Source organism: Zophobas morio, unplaced genomic scaffold (assembly GCF_036711695.1).
Source record: "Zophobas morio isolate AGI-343-1 ecotype UQ-CSIRO unplaced genomic scaffold, CSIRO_AGI_Zmor_V1 ptg000046l, whole genome shotgun sequence".
NCBI lineage: Eukaryota > Metazoa > Arthropoda > Insecta > Coleoptera > Tenebrionidae > Zophobas > Zophobas morio.
Genome location: NW_026972151.1, coordinates 3,094,225 through 3,112,050, shown reverse-complemented (window position 1 = coordinate 3,112,050; position 17,826 = coordinate 3,094,225). Strand labels below are relative to the sequence as shown.

The 17,826-nt window shown below is 33.1% G+C and overlaps 1 protein-coding gene and 1 long non-coding RNA gene across 5 annotated transcripts in view; one reads left to right on the top strand and one right to left on the bottom strand.

Moving 5' to 3' along the window:
* Nucleotides 1–1,962: 1,962 nt before the first annotated feature.
* Nucleotides 1,963–3,183, bottom strand: LOC135142211 (uncharacterized). The gene is made up of 2 exons (XR_010282475.1): nt 2,520–3,183; nt 1,963–2,449 (listed from the first exon to the last, which is right to left on the bottom strand). It is a non-coding gene; the product is annotated as an uncharacterized LOC135142211 (long non-coding RNA).
* Nucleotides 3,184–13,946: 10,763 nt separating this feature from the next.
* Cngl (Cyclic nucleotide-gated ion channel-like) overlaps nt 13,947–17,826 on the top strand; it is a 360,771-nt gene continuing 356,891 nt past the window's right edge. For all 4 annotated transcript variants that reach the window (XM_064074083.1, XM_064074085.1, XM_064074084.1 and 1 more), the window contains exon 1: nt 13,947–14,116. The gene's annotated coding sequence lies outside the window, so the exon portion shown is untranslated. The remainder of the gene's footprint in view (nt 14,117–17,826) is intronic.

The following is a 17,826-nucleotide window of genomic DNA, read 5'->3' as shown; positions in this document are numbered from 1 at the left end:
ACTCCGTGTATAAAGGGTTGTATACCATTCAACCAGTAGATAGTAGGTAGAAATTGCAGAGCATCTGAACTGCAACCGAATTTTTTAAGCTTAAATACAAGTATATCATGCTGTAAACGATCAAATGTTTTTGAAAAATCAGTGTAAATTAGATCAATCGATTTTGCAATAAACTGGGTAACTGTACACAAATTTGTAACAGTCGAGCGCCCTTCTATGAAGCCATGCTGACATTCTGAGATGGAATTCTTGAAATAATACGACAAGGAATTCGAAATAACACTTTCAAACACTTTTGAAAAATTGTTGACCAATGATATTGACCGGTAATTTTCAATGCATGCACGATTTCCGTTCTTGAATATAGGCACAACTGTAGTTGCTTTCCACACATCAGGAAAAGTCTTATGTTTTAGCGATAAGTTAAAAAGGTTTGGTAAAGGTTTAATCCAGAACGAGGCACATTCTCTAATTAAAACTGACGGAATTTTGTCAGGTCCTGCGGTATATTTCAGTTTCAGTTGCATTATGGCATTTAGAACATCCCGTTCCGATACTTGATTAAATATATGTGTATTATTATTATCACAATAACTAGTAATAAAACTTTTAGTTAATATGTCCCCCGCCCATGATCATGTTTAATTACCATCCCAGTTAGAATTTACAAAGATATGGTTATGTTGTTTTTGTAATAATTTGATAAAATTCCATTTAACAAGACTGTTTGCCTGATAGAAAGCGAAGGTACAAATCAGCAAAAATCGAGTAACCAGTTAAAAATGTTTGAGGTATCAAAAATTGTCAAAGTTTTCAAAATCCCACGTTTAAAATGTCCCCTGGTGTTTTATTTTGGGACAAATTTAAAGGAATCTGGTATTTTGTTGCTGGATGAACTTGAAAAAAAATCTTTTGAGCGTTTAGTGTTTGATTTTTGATGAATTTGAAAAAGTCTTTAGTGCCGCAGTGTTTTTCTTTTTAATTCGGGAAACTCTTGGGCACCCATGGTGTGTATTATTTTGCAAGCCCATGGAGATTTTTTTTGGAAATTATTTAAAACAATTTTGACGGACTTTGGTGTTTTATTTTTGGAAAATTCTGACCTGACCTGTTTTACGATGATACGTCATTTGTTAAAATCAGTTTTATCTTAATAGATACTAGCGCCAGCCGCTCGCCCTCTATTTTCTTAGAGAACATGTCATTTGCCAAAATCAGTCTTATCTTAGCAGCTACTAGCCCCGCCCACCCACCCTTTCTTTTCTTAGAGGGTATGTCACTGCCAAAATCAGTTTTATCTTAGCAAGTACTGATGACTAACTTTTACAAAAAATGATCCAAATTTGGAAACAGTACGAGCTTACTTATATGCACAAGGCAGGAATTGACCAGTAAAGTGAATGACGCGCGAAATTTGAACTCAGTTCATAACACGAGACCCGTATTTCAGTTCCCCGTGTAATCCTTATGGGTGAAATCGAGGCGTCACTTTAACGCTTAAATTGTACCATTAAAGTAATTTTCTTATATATCCCACTACCTGTACCATTAAGACTGATATTTTTACTGTTGATCTTGATACCAAACATGAACGGAACCGGTAGTATTTAATAAATATTTAAATTCAACTTTTACCACTACATTTGCCTCGAACGTATGTCGTACAGTGGTTCATACTGCCATTGACTTCCCCCTCCACATAAATGGCTTTGATTTTCAGATGCTGCAGATACGGCTGTGAATTTAAAATAATACATAAAGGAGATCTCATATTTGCAAATGTTTTCAATCAATTGCCAAATTTTGATTTAAGAATCATCATCAATCCCAAGCTTTTTTCTTTTCACACATTTTTGCTAGAAAAGGAAAAACTTAGCATTCCTGATTAAACCTTTCATGTACAAGTAAAAATCACTCTCATTTTAGTACGAATTGGGTCTGAAACACCCATAAAAAAAAATCACAATTTAAAGAACAATTTATTTCAAAACAAAAAAAAAGTATTTTACAATAAAAAATTGCACTTCCTAATGCAAAATCTGATTCACTTTTGGTGAAAAACTGACCCACAAACTGTTTTCTTGATGGGCCATTAAAATAGTCCTCGGACACTCATAGTTCTTCGACACTGTGAAGTAGATTTTCTTCAGATCTTTCTAGTTCAGGGCCCAATAGCAAAAGCAGTGCTTCGCTCCTATCAGTTTGTCCTAAGCCTTCATGAAGTTGTACCTCAACATTAGCTGTTTTTAGGCTGACTTGGGGATTAAAAGAATTTTCAGAGACAACAGCTCGGACCTCAGCTGATTCACTTTTCTTCAGATGTACGTCTCAAGCACGCAAACTATTGGTCCACAATACATTATAACGTCCGTGTAGGGCAGGTGTAGCCATATGATGATATACAAATGCACCTCTTGGGGTTTCACATGTTGCCTCTCTTAAGGAATATCTATGCATAATAAAACAAAATACGTCATAATTTTACTTGACACAGAATTTATCAATATACATTAACTTACCATGATCTTCTCGCATTCTAGCTCGAATAAACTCTTCAAGCACATTTAATTCAGTATACCAATTGACTTTCGCTACATTATTTGACTGTAAAGAATTTTCTCCAACAAAAAAAAATGGCAATTGCCCCTATTGTTAACACATGTCTTTCTGTCATTATTAATAACAAATACAAAAAAACCAGTCCACAGATACATACAACCCAATGTGAATCAATATCACAGAACTAATACATCATCCAAAAATTGTGATTATGATTGTTTGTTGTGATGAAATGATGAAAATACGAAATCAACTGTCATATTTTGGGGATTTTCACGATCTAAACGTCACTAGTACCGCAAAATATTCGCGTTCTTTTTCTTTCCCAAGTGTTTCTGGATTTTCCGTTTCACTCATGCGCAAGACGTTAGAAACGATGTACGTTACTTCGATGGATAGCGTTGTTTTTAATTTGCAATATATCTTTAACAGAAGCTTTTTATATAGTTAAACCTTTAGTAACAGGAAGATAATTGTACAGTCTTTATCGCTTGTAGCATGAACTGGTTAAGATTTCTACCTATGCGGCGTATTTTGTCTGTAAAATCAAGCTCCCATAAGAAACCCATAGTAGAATTTTTGAATTATGAACTGCCGCGCATTCTAAATTCTAACCTTACTTTACTGGTCAATTTTGAACATCTTCTCTACTGTTTAGTTGGTTATGTTTTAATGGATTTTTCTTTTGTTGGTTTTGTTTGTGTTTATAAATTATTCATCTTTGTGTTTGTTTATTTATTAATGAAAAATAACAGCTTGTTGTATTAATAATAATGCACAATGATTAATGACTACCTTCTGGTTGTTATGGTTAATGTCCTAAAAAAAAGGTGGATTTCAGTCACCATCGTTCCTAAGAAATCAAAAAGTAGCCTGGAGGTATTCACGCATTAGGTGCGTGCAGTGTTGTCAATTTTACTTTTATAAAATTACATTTACTCCTGAAACCCCCGTACATAACGTACTGAAGAGTTAATTCGCCATTTTCCAGACACCCGGTATAATATTCATAAAATGATTATCCACAGACATGGATTTAGCCCAAAGTCATTTAATAGATTCTCTATTAACTAACCTTGGGGTGTACTATATGTCCTCTATGAGCGTTTTGCCCGCTGGCTAAGAAACTTTATCATTATTATTATTATTATTATTAGCCACAATTCAATGTGGTAAAAATTTAGGTTAACACCGTATCACTTGTTCAAATACATGTTATATTTGTCATTCTCATTTGTGTGAAATTTAATCTCAAATACTAAAAGTCGTTTATGAAATGACTTTAAAAACGATCTAGATTACGGATTTCACGGTTGATATTTGACGTATGTGACAGATAGATGTTAAAAATAGTATATTATTAGCCAAGGTTGCAGAGCCAAGCATTCTAGACCGAGCGCAAATTAGAACCCGAGACGCGCAGCGTCGAGGGCTCTGAAGCGCAAGGTCTAGAAGTGGCTTTGTAACCGTGGTTAATATACTATTTTTTTCACTAGCAGAAACCATAAGACAATAAACTGAAAAAATAAACGTTCAATTTTTTGACGCAACATGATTTTGTTTTGATTTCTAATCAAACTTAATCTAAATCTTCAACACAAAGAAAACCGTTTATACTTGTCGCTGAGTTAATCATTTTATTTTCTACCATCTACCAACTACTATGCGTATACTCAAGTAATGTTTGTAGCACACATTTGTTCATTTTTTAAGAAATAATCACATCAAACATTGCGTACATAACCTCAATTTTTCTTTTTGAACCCGTGGTAGCAAAAGTTGAATTTGCTACCACTAAATGAGTCGACATTTGCATGCGTCCTGGCTGCTAGTGAAAAAAATTCTTTTTTATTATACGAATTTTTTTTTTAATGTTTTGTTTTTGTTTTTTGGTGTTTTAATTAAATAAGTACTTTCACATTTATATTTTATGCTGCAGATGTCAGAGTGGAATTGATAATACATTCAACATCTTCATTAAAGAAAGAAATGATAAAAAATAAATTTATTTGATTAATTTGTATACTGTTCTAAAATTTCAAAATAATTAAAACAAAAACACTGGTTTTAACACAATTAAAACAAACCGTTTTTCATTCACGAACATCTCGGGTGACGTTTGTGGCGTCCTTGAAAACGTAATACCAACATTATAAAACAAACTGTTTCTAAAAACAAAAGTTTCCAGTGTGAAAGTGCTTCCAGTTTTACAATAATGAGTCTATTTTGAACGCAAAGTAGAGAAAATAACACGTACGCTTAAAAAAAGTTTTCCATTTAATTAAAATATACACCAGTTTTAATAAAATTTAAATTTTTACAGAGAGCATAAGTACCTAAGTATTTAGTATTAAATTACCGAAATAAAATAATAAGCCAAAGTAAAATAATAACATGCTTTCACTTGAAGTCATTGAAGACAAGAATCTCACAGAAACAACGTTATCCAGGAACGTAAACTGAATGCTTGAAATTTCCATTTTTCGTTTCATAAACTTATATAACGTCTAGGGCGAAATCATTCATTATTTATGGGACTATGGATTCCGCAAAGTACGTAGAGCATCATCTAACTGAAAGTGTAATGAGGGGTGAGCCTATCGATTTAGACAAATAGGGTAAAAGAGCAGATTTCGTAATCGAATGTCGGGAGCAGAGACGTGAATTAGATAAGCGATGTGGATTTAAGAATGCCAATAGTTAAATTTCTCAACAAATAGCGCCTCTTGATCTACATTCACTTCATCCCCACTGACATCCTCTTTTATCGAGTTTGTCCTGCACTAGTAGTCCATGACGATACGCAGAAGAGAATTGAGCGAGTGATTCAACATTTTTTTAAATGTAAATGTTAACATTTCCTTCCAGGATATAATTATTCACCCTTATTTTATCAAGCAAATATTTAACTCAAGTTTCATTCTTACATATTTATTTTTTCTGACACTGTTTTATGGCAATATTTTCCGTGTCAGTTAAGATATTAACAATAGCAACAATTAAAAACAGAGATAACCGAATTTCGTGTATAATAATTGCAAATTTTTCTTTTTTGTAATTCTCATATTTGATTGAAAATGTAAGCTTTCTTAGACGATTTTTGCAGTTGTGTAATTCTGTAATTCATTCCTGTTTTTGTTTTGGTTAGTATTTATGGAGAAGTAATTTAATTTTAGTTTAATTGTAAATTTCAACACACTGTCGACCCATTCACCAGCTGTTGTGAACTTAACTTAACCTCTGTCTACTAATTATTTCCTATCCTACGGCTTCATCCACTACCTGTTCTACTTTTCAGAACGTAGAGAGTCTCTTTATTGTTAAATATTTTTGTACTCTCAAACATATTTACCATATTAAAAGTTTTCAGGAAGTTCAAAAAATGTTTCGTGTGTGTTGTAAGCCCTTTCAGACATATTTTGGAAAATACTTGAATTTTTGAAAGTACCGAATTTGAGATGACTCGTGCTTCCTTTGAATCTAACAATGATAGACCTTCAGAACAGAAACCTGGCAAGCTAATACATCCAACATTTGTATGTATTGTTATGTTGATCGGTAATTAAAATAGGCGTGGGTAAAACTCAATAATTTATTCTTCAATAGGTAATAGAAATTTATACGACTAATTACACAACGAAAATATAACAGCGTGTAATTCTGATTCAACTCAACTCGTACTTATTAATCGGCTCCTGGATTACACTAGACTCTAATTCTCTCAATGACTGGATTCCACTGTCCGTTCCCGGCTGTGGTTTCTATTTAAACAACCATCCTACATATTTCGCGGTCGAGGTTCTTCTGGAATATCGCGACTTCCGCTTCAAGGCTTTTCTTTAGGCGAGCGCCACCGTCGATGATGATGAGTTTCCGTTCATACTAGAAAACCCAAACGCGTCGTATGGGTTTACTTCGTAACGGTATGATTTTATTCAGCTTAGGATAGATAGAATATTTTTCAATTTAGTGGGTAACTTTCCCAGCAGCATAAAGGGTTACAATCGTTTCATTCAGGTTAGGATGATTATAGTTTTTATTCAAAACACGTTGTTTTTGTGTTTTTGTTTATTTTTATTTTGACATTTTTGTCATGAAATTTCAGAACTCCAGAAGAGTTTTATTTGGCACCAACTGAATTCCCAGGTGGTGGTTTTTTAATTTTTGAATAAAGAGTAAAATCAGAGGACGATGATGACCACTCAAATTTTTCTAGTGAAACAATAAAAAACATTCCATATTTTATTTAGAGAAACATTTCCAACATCATGTAAGTTATTATACAGAATTTGTCATTTAGTCTTTAATTAGGTACCTGTATTACAGTTTATTTTTGATCCTGAGGACGGTTACCTTACAGATGTAAAAACATAGAGTTTGCCTTTTGTCTCTTGATCCATGTATTCCAAATTTTGAGTAGAACTAGGGTGAACATTCCTAAAGTACAAGAGTGTGCAGAAGCGATGTAGACATTATTCAGTTATTTACTCCTTTTCATTATTTTATGTTAACTGCTATGAATAATTATAATATACTTAATCAAAATCTTGATACGGAATATTAAAGTTAGAATTTAATTATTACTTATTTCAAATGTGAATTTTAAATTTGATTATATTGATTATGCTTATTAAGTATTGAAATAATAAATTGTTTACTCAGTGCTTTGAATTGTACTTATTGGAATAGAAAATAGAAAATGTGAAATTATTGACAACACTGTTACAGTTTTTGTTCAAATTTTCTAACCTGAAAACAACTTACCTAAGTTAATATATATGATAAATTTCATTTTTCATTAGGGATTTTTGCATATATGAAATTGGTTGCCAAACAAATTATTAGATTTACATGGCCTACCTTTGTCTAAAAACATCCTGAACGGTATATGTATATATATTCTAAGAGCGTAGTTGGCCATGGATTTCAAAAATCTCGCTTCGCTGAAATTATGCCTCCTGATGACAGTTCTCACTTGTTATTAATGTCATTTGTAACCTGTCATTTAAAGTCATCGTTTTTATTGTTTTAACGGTTTTCAAGAGTGAATTCATAAACGAAGAGTGGTGTATTCTGTAACCGCTTGTAAGCAAGAATGCCTGGTCAAATACCGTGATTTGATAATTCAAGAAACATCGTTAGAGGCTCACATTAGAGATGTTATCAAAAGATTCGTTCGAACTGACAGTGTCGATACGGGTCCAAAGTATTGACGAACAGATGTTACAGAACATATTTGAAATTAAAAAGAAACTGAACATGCTTAACCGCAATACATTTGTTTCTTTTATTGTAATGAATTCGTTTTATTTTTTAATAAGATATGAGGCATTTAGGCAACCAATTATGTAGTTGCGTGCAGTGTTGGGGACAGATACCTTTAAAAGTATCTAGATACAGATATAGCAGATTGTTTTCGATTTTTTTGAAATGTATCTAGATACAGATACAAGAAAACAGATACTTTTTGAAGCTTTGAAGAACTGAAAACATGTTTATGTATTTTTTTATGTATTGTTTAATGAATTTTTTAAAATTAACAACATTTCGAACGTATTGTTACCTAAATTATTTCTTCTTGGCGTCAAAATTTGGTTTCCGCTACTAAACACCCGTTCCACAGGCGCAGAAGAAGGGATTGTGGTATTAAATTTAAAAAATAATCATTTTACTGTAGCATAGTTATTTAAGACTGAAAAATCTTTCCTTTTTTCCTGCAAATAGGCCATCGCTTCGCTGTTTGATGTGTCGTAAATTGTGTAATATTTATTACGTACGCTTAAAAAGAATATTTTTTTTTGTTTTTATTCCCATACTACAGTGTCCAAATTGTGTTTGAGTATATCTAATAATTATCTCCAGCATTAAAATTAATATTTCAAAAGAATACGGGGAATGATTATTCTGTGCTGAAGGTCTGTTGTCGGCAACCTGTCATAAATTATTATTCTTCAATATCGGCTTACGATGTTTTTATGACTATGTCCGGTAATCGTCTATCCCGGTGCGGCAGGTATATACATTTTAGGAAGAATTGCTGGTTCAGTTTAAGGCAAAATAAGTACAATTTCTTAGAAAGGTATTTAAACCCCTTATAGGATCAAAGGCTGCTTGGCAGGCCGGAATCACCAGAGTGCAACTTTAAATTTTCAGATTTTTGTTGAAACTCATTTTATTTTAATCTCGTTTCACGATTTCTGAGAATATATCACGATAACTTATTCTACCGAGGGTTGTAAAAATATTAATTTTGTGACCCAAGATTTACACTTAAACATAATCGGCACATTCTAGGGCAAAACGGACCTGCCAAGCCCGCCTCGCATTAGGTCCAACAATGAAAAAGTGAAGAAATGACACATGTGGCAACAGGAAAAGATGCTACATTTGGTATAAAACAGTAACAAATATGCGATTTATGCGAGAGAAATGTATGTATTGAACATTCGATTAGTCGATTACAGATCTAATTTGTGTTAATTGAAAAAATTAATCATTATGTAACAGGCAATTATTATTTTCTAAAACTAATAACATACCTTAAACAAATATTTTTACTATTAAAATTACTCTTATTTAATAACACAAATACAACCAGCGGGCCTACCGGACCCGGGTTGCTCAGGTACACAGATAAAATGCATTGCCCCGATAAGCCTAAAACGCAGTGAATAGTGAATTGTGGTTTATGGTTTTTAAAATACCATCTTATCATGGCTTAGATTTATTACCCCTCACGATTATATTTAAAGATGTTTAAGTACTGAAGGCTACAATGTAGGAAATGATGGTATTTAAAATATGAAAATTTCCGTGACAGAACACTATTAGTGGACCTCTTACCTCTATTTTTGTTTATGTGACCAAAATTACCAAGATGAAGTATCAAAAATTACTACTAGTATAACTCAACTAATAACTACTGAAGAAAAGTGAAATAAAAAAATGTATCTGTATCTGCGCCATTAATTTTGTATCTAGATATAGATATTTTGTGCTTAAATTCGATTTTATCTAGATACAGATACTAGATACCCAAAAATGTAACTAGATACTTTATTTAGATACAAGTATCTAGATACTGCCCAACACTGGTTGCGTGTGGTATTTGTCGTGAGTCTTTGGGCATTTAAGTAGTAAAGTCTATATAAAGTGAGAGGTGGCACGTTTCCATGGCCTACTTAGACCCAATAATCATTTATAAAACCCTGTGTACTTAACAAAACTATAACTGCATTGAAATCTTTTAGAACAGATCATTAATTAGGTATTTAATATTTTAATAATTTATTGTAAAATTGGAACAGTTTTCTAAATTAATCAAAGAAATTTAACACTTGTTTATTATGTGTTTAATATTAACACAAATTAAGTAACAAATCTATAATTATGCATATTATTGTGTAAATATGTAAAGTGATAATTTATTGAATTGAATTGGAGGAAACTGTTTCTGTTTGATTGATTGTTTAGTAATTGATATACCGTTTGACATTTACATGAAAGTCATATTTCGATTGCTTTTCATTGATCTATGAGAACCTGATTTGCTCATCTTGTCCGAAATTTTTTTGGAAACGACTGTATGTACTTGCCGAATATTTCGATGAGGATGAAGAATCTGTTTCATTGGAGAAATCCTCTAGTATATTTTGTACCTTATGGGTTATCAATATCAATGGAATATTGTGAAAGGATGAGCCCACCGAATTGACAATTTTCTTGGCGATTTTTATTTTATTTTAAAATGACTCGTCAATATATCCTTCTGCAACACTTCTGGACGAACAAGGCCGTTTCAAGGTTAATAAATTACTGCCCGCATTAATTATGAGTGTGCGTGGTGAACGCTGGAAACAGTGTCCAGTGTAATTTTCTGCATTTGGTAACTTAAAAAACTGCGTAACTTCTTTAGCCATATTTCCGATTTTGTGGATTCCAAATACTTGTCTAGTACATCTCCCATTTTGGTAATTAAAAAAATCTCTTTTCGAACAGATTTTTTGGGCTTAAATTTTTGTATTTCTTATAAATCTCGTAAAAATTATGCGTTAGGATGAAGGATTTAGGTAGTTTATTCATTGTATTCCTTATTTTTTATGAACATTGCTGATCCTAAATCTTTCATGTTGTCAATTGTTAATCTTCAAAGTTCATCACGTCTGTAATTTCCAATCCAATAGCTATCACCGCCTATAAATTTCACTACTATATATAACTAGTTTTATTCTATAAAATTAAAAAACAATTGCTTCACAAGTAAAGATTTTTCATTCGGCGCATAAGATAAAAATCGACTAAAATCTGCTTCAATTAAAATTTTAGACTTCTTTGGAACGTAATTCTCTAATTTTCGCTTAAGAAAAGCTAGCAATCGCATGTATTCACCTATATTAATGTTCTATTTTAAGTTTAAGTACTCTTCAACATTGAAAACTGAGATTATGGGGTTGAGGATTTGTTGGATAGTTCTTTAAAGTAAACCAGTGTTGCGTTTTGCTCATAAGACGCTTCATACTTTTCATTGGTTACTTTCGTTCTCGCAAGTGACCTTTATTTAAACCCATACTTCCCTTCTAGATATTCCGCGATCGAGGTCTTTCTGGATACCCATCGCGACTTCCGCTTCCAGGCTTTTTTAGCGAACGCCGCCCGGCCGCCGTCACTGACGATAAGTCACCCATCATCGCCGTACATACTAGAACCCATAGGCGTCGTACCGGGGAGGCGTACGGGTTTATTTCGTAACACTATTAATATATAAAACAACCCACGCTGCATGGTTACGCAAAAGTTCTAGTAGCTTTGATTTTATAGAGCAAGAGCGATCCGTCCGACTTTTAATGGGAGAAGCTTCAGTTGATATCTAAAGAAAACGCTGGTATCACAATCCTCAGCGGTGAATCGAAGCAAAACAACTAACAATCTTGGTTATATCAAATGTCAAAGTATACGTATATTCAAATTTATTTTCACCAACATGGTTTCATGCTTGTAACCTTTACGCAATATTTGTCTGAATCATTGAATAATCACAAACAGGTTGATCTCTTATACTGGATTATAACTACCTTTGATCGTTGAGATCATTCTATACTTAAAGAAATAATTTTAATAATAATGAAAAAACTTTCTCTTCTGCCTGAAGACGGTACTGTGTACCGAAACACGTGTAGCAGTGACTACAAATATATTTTTTAAACTCTGAAAGTTTTTTCATTATTATTAAAATTAATATGGAGTTTAAACACGTATCAGCCTCATCAATACAAACCTTAAGAAATATATATCTTTTTGAGTCATATTTCAACAAACGACCTTTTTGGCAGCACAGGAGGTATAAATCATTAGTATTTCTACAGAAGTCAGGGGTACCACAAGGCTCGTTCCTGGGATCTTTGTTTTTTGCTCTTTTTATTATCTACTCGTTTGATCATCAATATTGCGTGTATCGCATTCACTGTAAGCTGATGACTTAAACATTTATTACAGTACTGATTCCATAAAAGTCTGATTTATATTGGAGATTGGCTTCGATGATATTGTAGCCTGGAGTGCCAAAACAAACCCTACTTAAAAATAAAAATGTCATATTCTCACATTCGAAAATCTTCTAATATTATTTGGAATTACTCAGTTGATGGTATTTACATTAAAAGAGGTTTCCAAGGCTTTGGTATTTTGTTCAATAAGCAACTGTCATTCAAAAATTGCATCGAATATATCATATCTTCTGGTTATAAAATATTGGATTAATGATACAAACCGGTCTTGGCATACTCGACAAATCTCTAATCATATATTCCATATTTTTACTTAACTTGCAAATATTCAGAGGAGACTTGCAAAAAATCTAATTTATACCATAGATGATAAACAGCCAGTTAAGGGTTACCCAATGATTTATTGTTCAATTTTTGTAAACTCAAGAACGTAATTTTAAGTCATCCCAATTTGACTTTGTCAATTCTATTTTATCCCTATAAGTTGAAATAAAATATGGGTCGACTACTAAATTACAGCTAAAGAAGTATGTCTTGCGTAGGTTTCAAGTGAGTTTTGTTGTAACAAAATTTTGCGATGGCGTCAACAACTTTTTAGCAAGAACACACATCAATTTGGGCAGGTACAGTGTCATACAAATAATAACGGTACTTTGTTCCCAAAATTTTGAGGAAACCATTGCAATAATTTGCTTCATTTATTCTTTTTTGAGTCAATAATCCTAGTTCTCGTATTTTGCAAATTTTAGATGCGATGTGTGTTGTAAAATTTTGTTTGTGGGGGGACATATAAATAAATTTTGATTAATGATTTACAATAGCTACGACAACCTCAAAATGTCTGTAAGATTTCAAGACATTCGATTTTCTATTTTCTAAGTTAAATTGTGTTATACAATAAAAATTTTGATATTTTTCCCAAAAAGTTTCTAAAAATATGAAGACAATGATCAATCGCAAGTATCGACTGAAAATAGTCTCATCATATATTTCACATTTTCGATAGGAATTATTTGGTAAAATTTTGAGACGACGGAGGTCATAATTTTTTTGGGGAGAAAAACACATATATTTCATTTAAAAATTTACTGTGCTTACTATACCTTTAAAACGTTTGCAAAATTTCGGTATATTCGGCCTTGCAGATTCAAAATTAAATTGCAAAGTGTTTGTTATACGCTCGGAAAGTAAAAATGAAGGAGGATTAATAAGCCCCACGTATGGAGATATTTTATTTTATAACATTTAAATACCATTTACTACGGAAAAGTTTGAAATAATGTCATCACATTGTTGCACATTGTTGGTAGGGAACAACAGATGACAGACAGGTGGAAACGGGAGACTTTTTTTCGTCCTCTAGGGATTATGAAACGTCGAGAGAACATGAAATCAACCGTTCGCCGGATGTTGCAATGTTTCCTTAGCTTCCGCTCACTGATGTTAATTTTCTCATTTAGCAAAATTTCAAACGTTCAGTGCTTCCTAAGCCTATAATGTTGCAGTTACCAACCCCCGATTCAGTTATCTGGTAAAAATCAAAACCTTTCCATTAATATTTCATTACACTTCTCTCCCCAACCCAAGAAAAGAAGAAACAACGATCCTCCACACACCAATCCCCCATAAATAAAAACCCACCGTGTACATAACTCATCTTTATTTCCCTTTCCGGCCGAAGCCCAACTTTTCTTAAACGTACCCTCGGGCAGCAAACACCCCCCGATTTCGAACGGCATACATCACACGTAGCATCCCCCGCCCTCTCCCGCCCCATTTTTCCGCGGAAACAATGTCACCACCGCCGCGCGCCTGCGCCCTACCCGTTGTTGCGTAAGAGGGATGAAAACGCGAAACCCTTTCAGTGGCAGCGGACGTACGAAGCGCGCGTTACACGTTCCTCCCCCGCGAAAACCTCCGCGATGAAAAAACACTGAAAAGGAGAAAAACCAACACAAAAAAATTCGACAAAATCGGAATGCCCGCGTGGTGGTGGTGAGGTTCAGTGCCGAAACGTTGTGACAATTCAATGGATAACTCGTTGCATCCAGAAGGTAAAACACGATTTGAAATTGGCGCTTTTTTCCGTCCTTGACTCGGTTATTCCCCGGCGCCTCCACCATTTTTGCGCGAATGGACTGACGGGACCTTGAGGCCAACACTATGAATTTATGTAACGTGTTCGATTAAATCACGTGGGATTTTTCGTTTTTTTTTTTGGTTTTTGTCGCCACGGCGACGTGTCGATACGTTGTATTATTCATCGGTGCTCCAATTATGAATTAGTTTTCGGGTGGTAGGGTGGCAAATGGGGAAGTGAGAAGACTAACAGATGTTGAGTTTTTTTTTGAGATGAATCGATACGGCGGCCATTTTGTGGTCCAGATTAGTGAAAAATTGATATATTCAATTATTTCATGATTTTATTTTGACGTCAGTGATCATTTGAATGGGAGTGTTTTTAAAAATGCGGGATTTGTTAAATCTTTATTGAAAGTAGTTCGACTACAAAAAGTTGGTTCAGTCAGGTAGTCAGCAGAACTGTATGATGTATTTGACTGAAACAACTTGATGTAGTTTTTGTTTGTTCAGTTATAAATTACAAAAGTTGAAATTTGGTTTGAATATTTAAATTTAAGAAAAAAAAAAACTATAAACAATTTTGTTCCGAGGAAACATGTGTCATTTTACGTGTGGAATCTTGCCTTGAAATGATCTACCTATCACCACGATGGATATTACCGATCGTGCTAGTTAACTCCTGTTTCTCAAATTAATGTCGCTTGAGAAATCTGAGACGTTTAATCTTGTAACTTCGTTTCGAGGTAAATAACCTACATTAACAGTCTGTCAATAATGTAAAGTTACACCACGAAATATCGGAAAACGTTAACTTCTGTGACGCCGACATCTAACTTAAAACAAAACATTAAAGATTGCCTGATTTGATAATTCCAGTAGAAAAAAGCTGTCAACACTTTACTTGTTTCTAATTTAGTTTAAAATTTTCACAGCGAGTAAGTCAATTAATTCTAAAATCATTGTCGAAGTCGAAACTTGACAACACTGCTTACAGTTACAGTTAGATGATGATCTCATTCCTATTTTTTTTATCATTGAACACACTGGATTTGCATAAAATAAAACACAAGCAAACTTGTCAGATAACGGACTCCTATCAAAACAGATCACAAATGGATTATATTATTCTGTGTTATCTTAGTATATTTTTAACTCTGGAAAAATTTCTGTCGATAAAAACTGGAAAGCATCGATATTTGGCTAAAACTGCAAGAAATCGATATAGTTTTTAGATCAGCTATATTTTGATGACGTTATCGATTTTTTTACTGGAAAAATCGTATCTTTTTGTTGATTTTATAAGGACAAAAACAGAAATAAAAACAGTAACGTTTATTTCGACATTTCATTACGATTTTTAAGACGTATTATATTTTGCGAAGAAACTGGATTTCTTTGAAATAAGCTGCTTTTACGTTGAATAGCTCAGTAACTAAATAAAGTTATACATACTTAGGTTCGAGTAAATCCTCAGTGGATTAGCGAATTCCGCACCCAGCATTTCCGCAAAGTCTATATTTGGTGTAGATTCCTACAGGATAGAATAACTGGAACTTATACTTTGTCAACGAGTCTGTCTCGAAATAATTATTTGAAATTTCTGGGAAACGATTTAGTCCCTATTATAATATTTGCGAATGATGACTGGTTTCAACAAGACTGTGTTACGAATTATTTCGTTTTTTTTTTTATGAACCACCTTTAACCTTTATATTAGTGCTTGTACAAATTCCTTGTGAGAAATTATATGGCACTCGCTTTACTAAAAATGTCAATTTACCGTTTAGACTTATCGTTTAAAATTATTTGTTATGATTTTTAGATTTTTTACAAAAGAGAAATTTATTGTTTTAACGAAAATTTTACATTTTTATAATCCACTTGTTCTTTTCTGATAAAACACGTACTAAAAAGTAGAGTTTTCATTAAAAATGAAAGCTATGATTAAAACATTGCCTCTCAGAGTCGCAATTTCAGTTCAGATGTCCAGAAACGTCCCAAAGAATTTTTTTCTACTCTCATTCATAACGGTCCATGCCCGAATTGCTTTAAATTGGTAAAAGTCAAATGTCAAATAACAAATAAAATAAACATCAAAAGAACGAGATGTAACTTTTAATTAGAATGAAATTTTACCATGGAACTTACCTACCATTATTATTGATATTAATTATGACATTGGGTGTGTTTTGGAAACTATATTAATGCCGGGTCAGGGGACCGCTAATCGTTTTACTGCGACGTGTTCTTCTAACTGCATCTCTGGAGCTCTAGAGCAACCGGACAAGCTTAGATTTCGGATGCCATTTTGGGCAATTTCTCGTATTTTCTAATTTTGAGGTTTTTACTCTAAAATAGCGTCTTATGAAACTTGTTTTTTCATATATTATTAGTTACAATCCATATTTCTTTTAGGTTACGTTGGTGACATTGTGGTCACTATTGCGTAAGAGAAATAAAAATACGAAATTCTTCAGCAAACGACGTACGAAACCTAAGTTTTGTTACAACAAAAAACTGGTCGAAGGTTATTTCGACAGAACTTCCTTCGCCCCTCAAGTACAACTTTTTCGAACATTTATAAAATTTCATTTTCCGAATTCTATTTTTTTATGATAGTTCCAATAAATTATTGTACTCCCAGTTTATAGTGGTTTTTATGACAAGGTAATAAACATTACCACCTCATTATTACCCCACGACGGAGATTATGAGTTGAATAACAAAATACGGCCCTGCAAGAAACCCACCACTTCCTTATTTATGGCTAGGGATTTACTCCATTATCAACTTCAACACAATGGAACTATCATAAAAACGATTTTAAACTGGGAAGACAATAAAATAAAGATATGTGTGTAGTAAAGTAAATTTAAAGTAGCATGCTATTCGCATGTTTCAAGTGAATTTTTCTATTATGAAATTTTGTGGTGACGTCATCAGCATTCTAGTAAGGACACGATTATCAGTTTAGATTTTCTGGAAAATTGGGTAAAACATTCTTGATTTAAGCAATAAAATAAATTGCCTCATTTATTAATTTTCTTGCGTCACTCTGCACAAGCAGTTCTAAATAAGGTGTTATTTACAACAACCTTACAAATCGGAATGCCATAGAAAACAGTGAATTGCTAACGGCTGCTCTGCTATCGAGGACTAGATTTTGCACTAATATAAACGCATTAAAGTAGATACGAGTGACGAGCACAATTTACGATTGTTTTGCTTATTTGTTAACATCTTACTTAATTTTTTGAATGAAAAATGTATTTCTTAGCATTTTGTAATTAAAGAAAAAACGAGATTTTCTGAATCCAGTCAAGTATACCTGAGTACTTTGTGTAGCACAGATTAGATTTTTATCGTCTTCTTCTGACTCTCTTGAATCATCTTTTGATCTGCTCGATTTTCTTTTTCCACAGCATTTTTCAGTATTTAATTCTAAAAATTTGTTAAGTATTGGAGTACTTTTGGTAGTTTTACTCTACTTGTTGCTTTTTCTAGAGGGCTGACCTTTAATGGAGGAACATCATATGTATTTGAACAACGATGATTGATATCATATTGATATAGGGTTACAGTGAATTCGAAGTTTTCTGATTAGCCAATAACAATACAGTTTGTATATAGAGTTACAGAAGAGTAATAATCTTTGTTTGTGTGTGTTGTGTTACATGTTTCA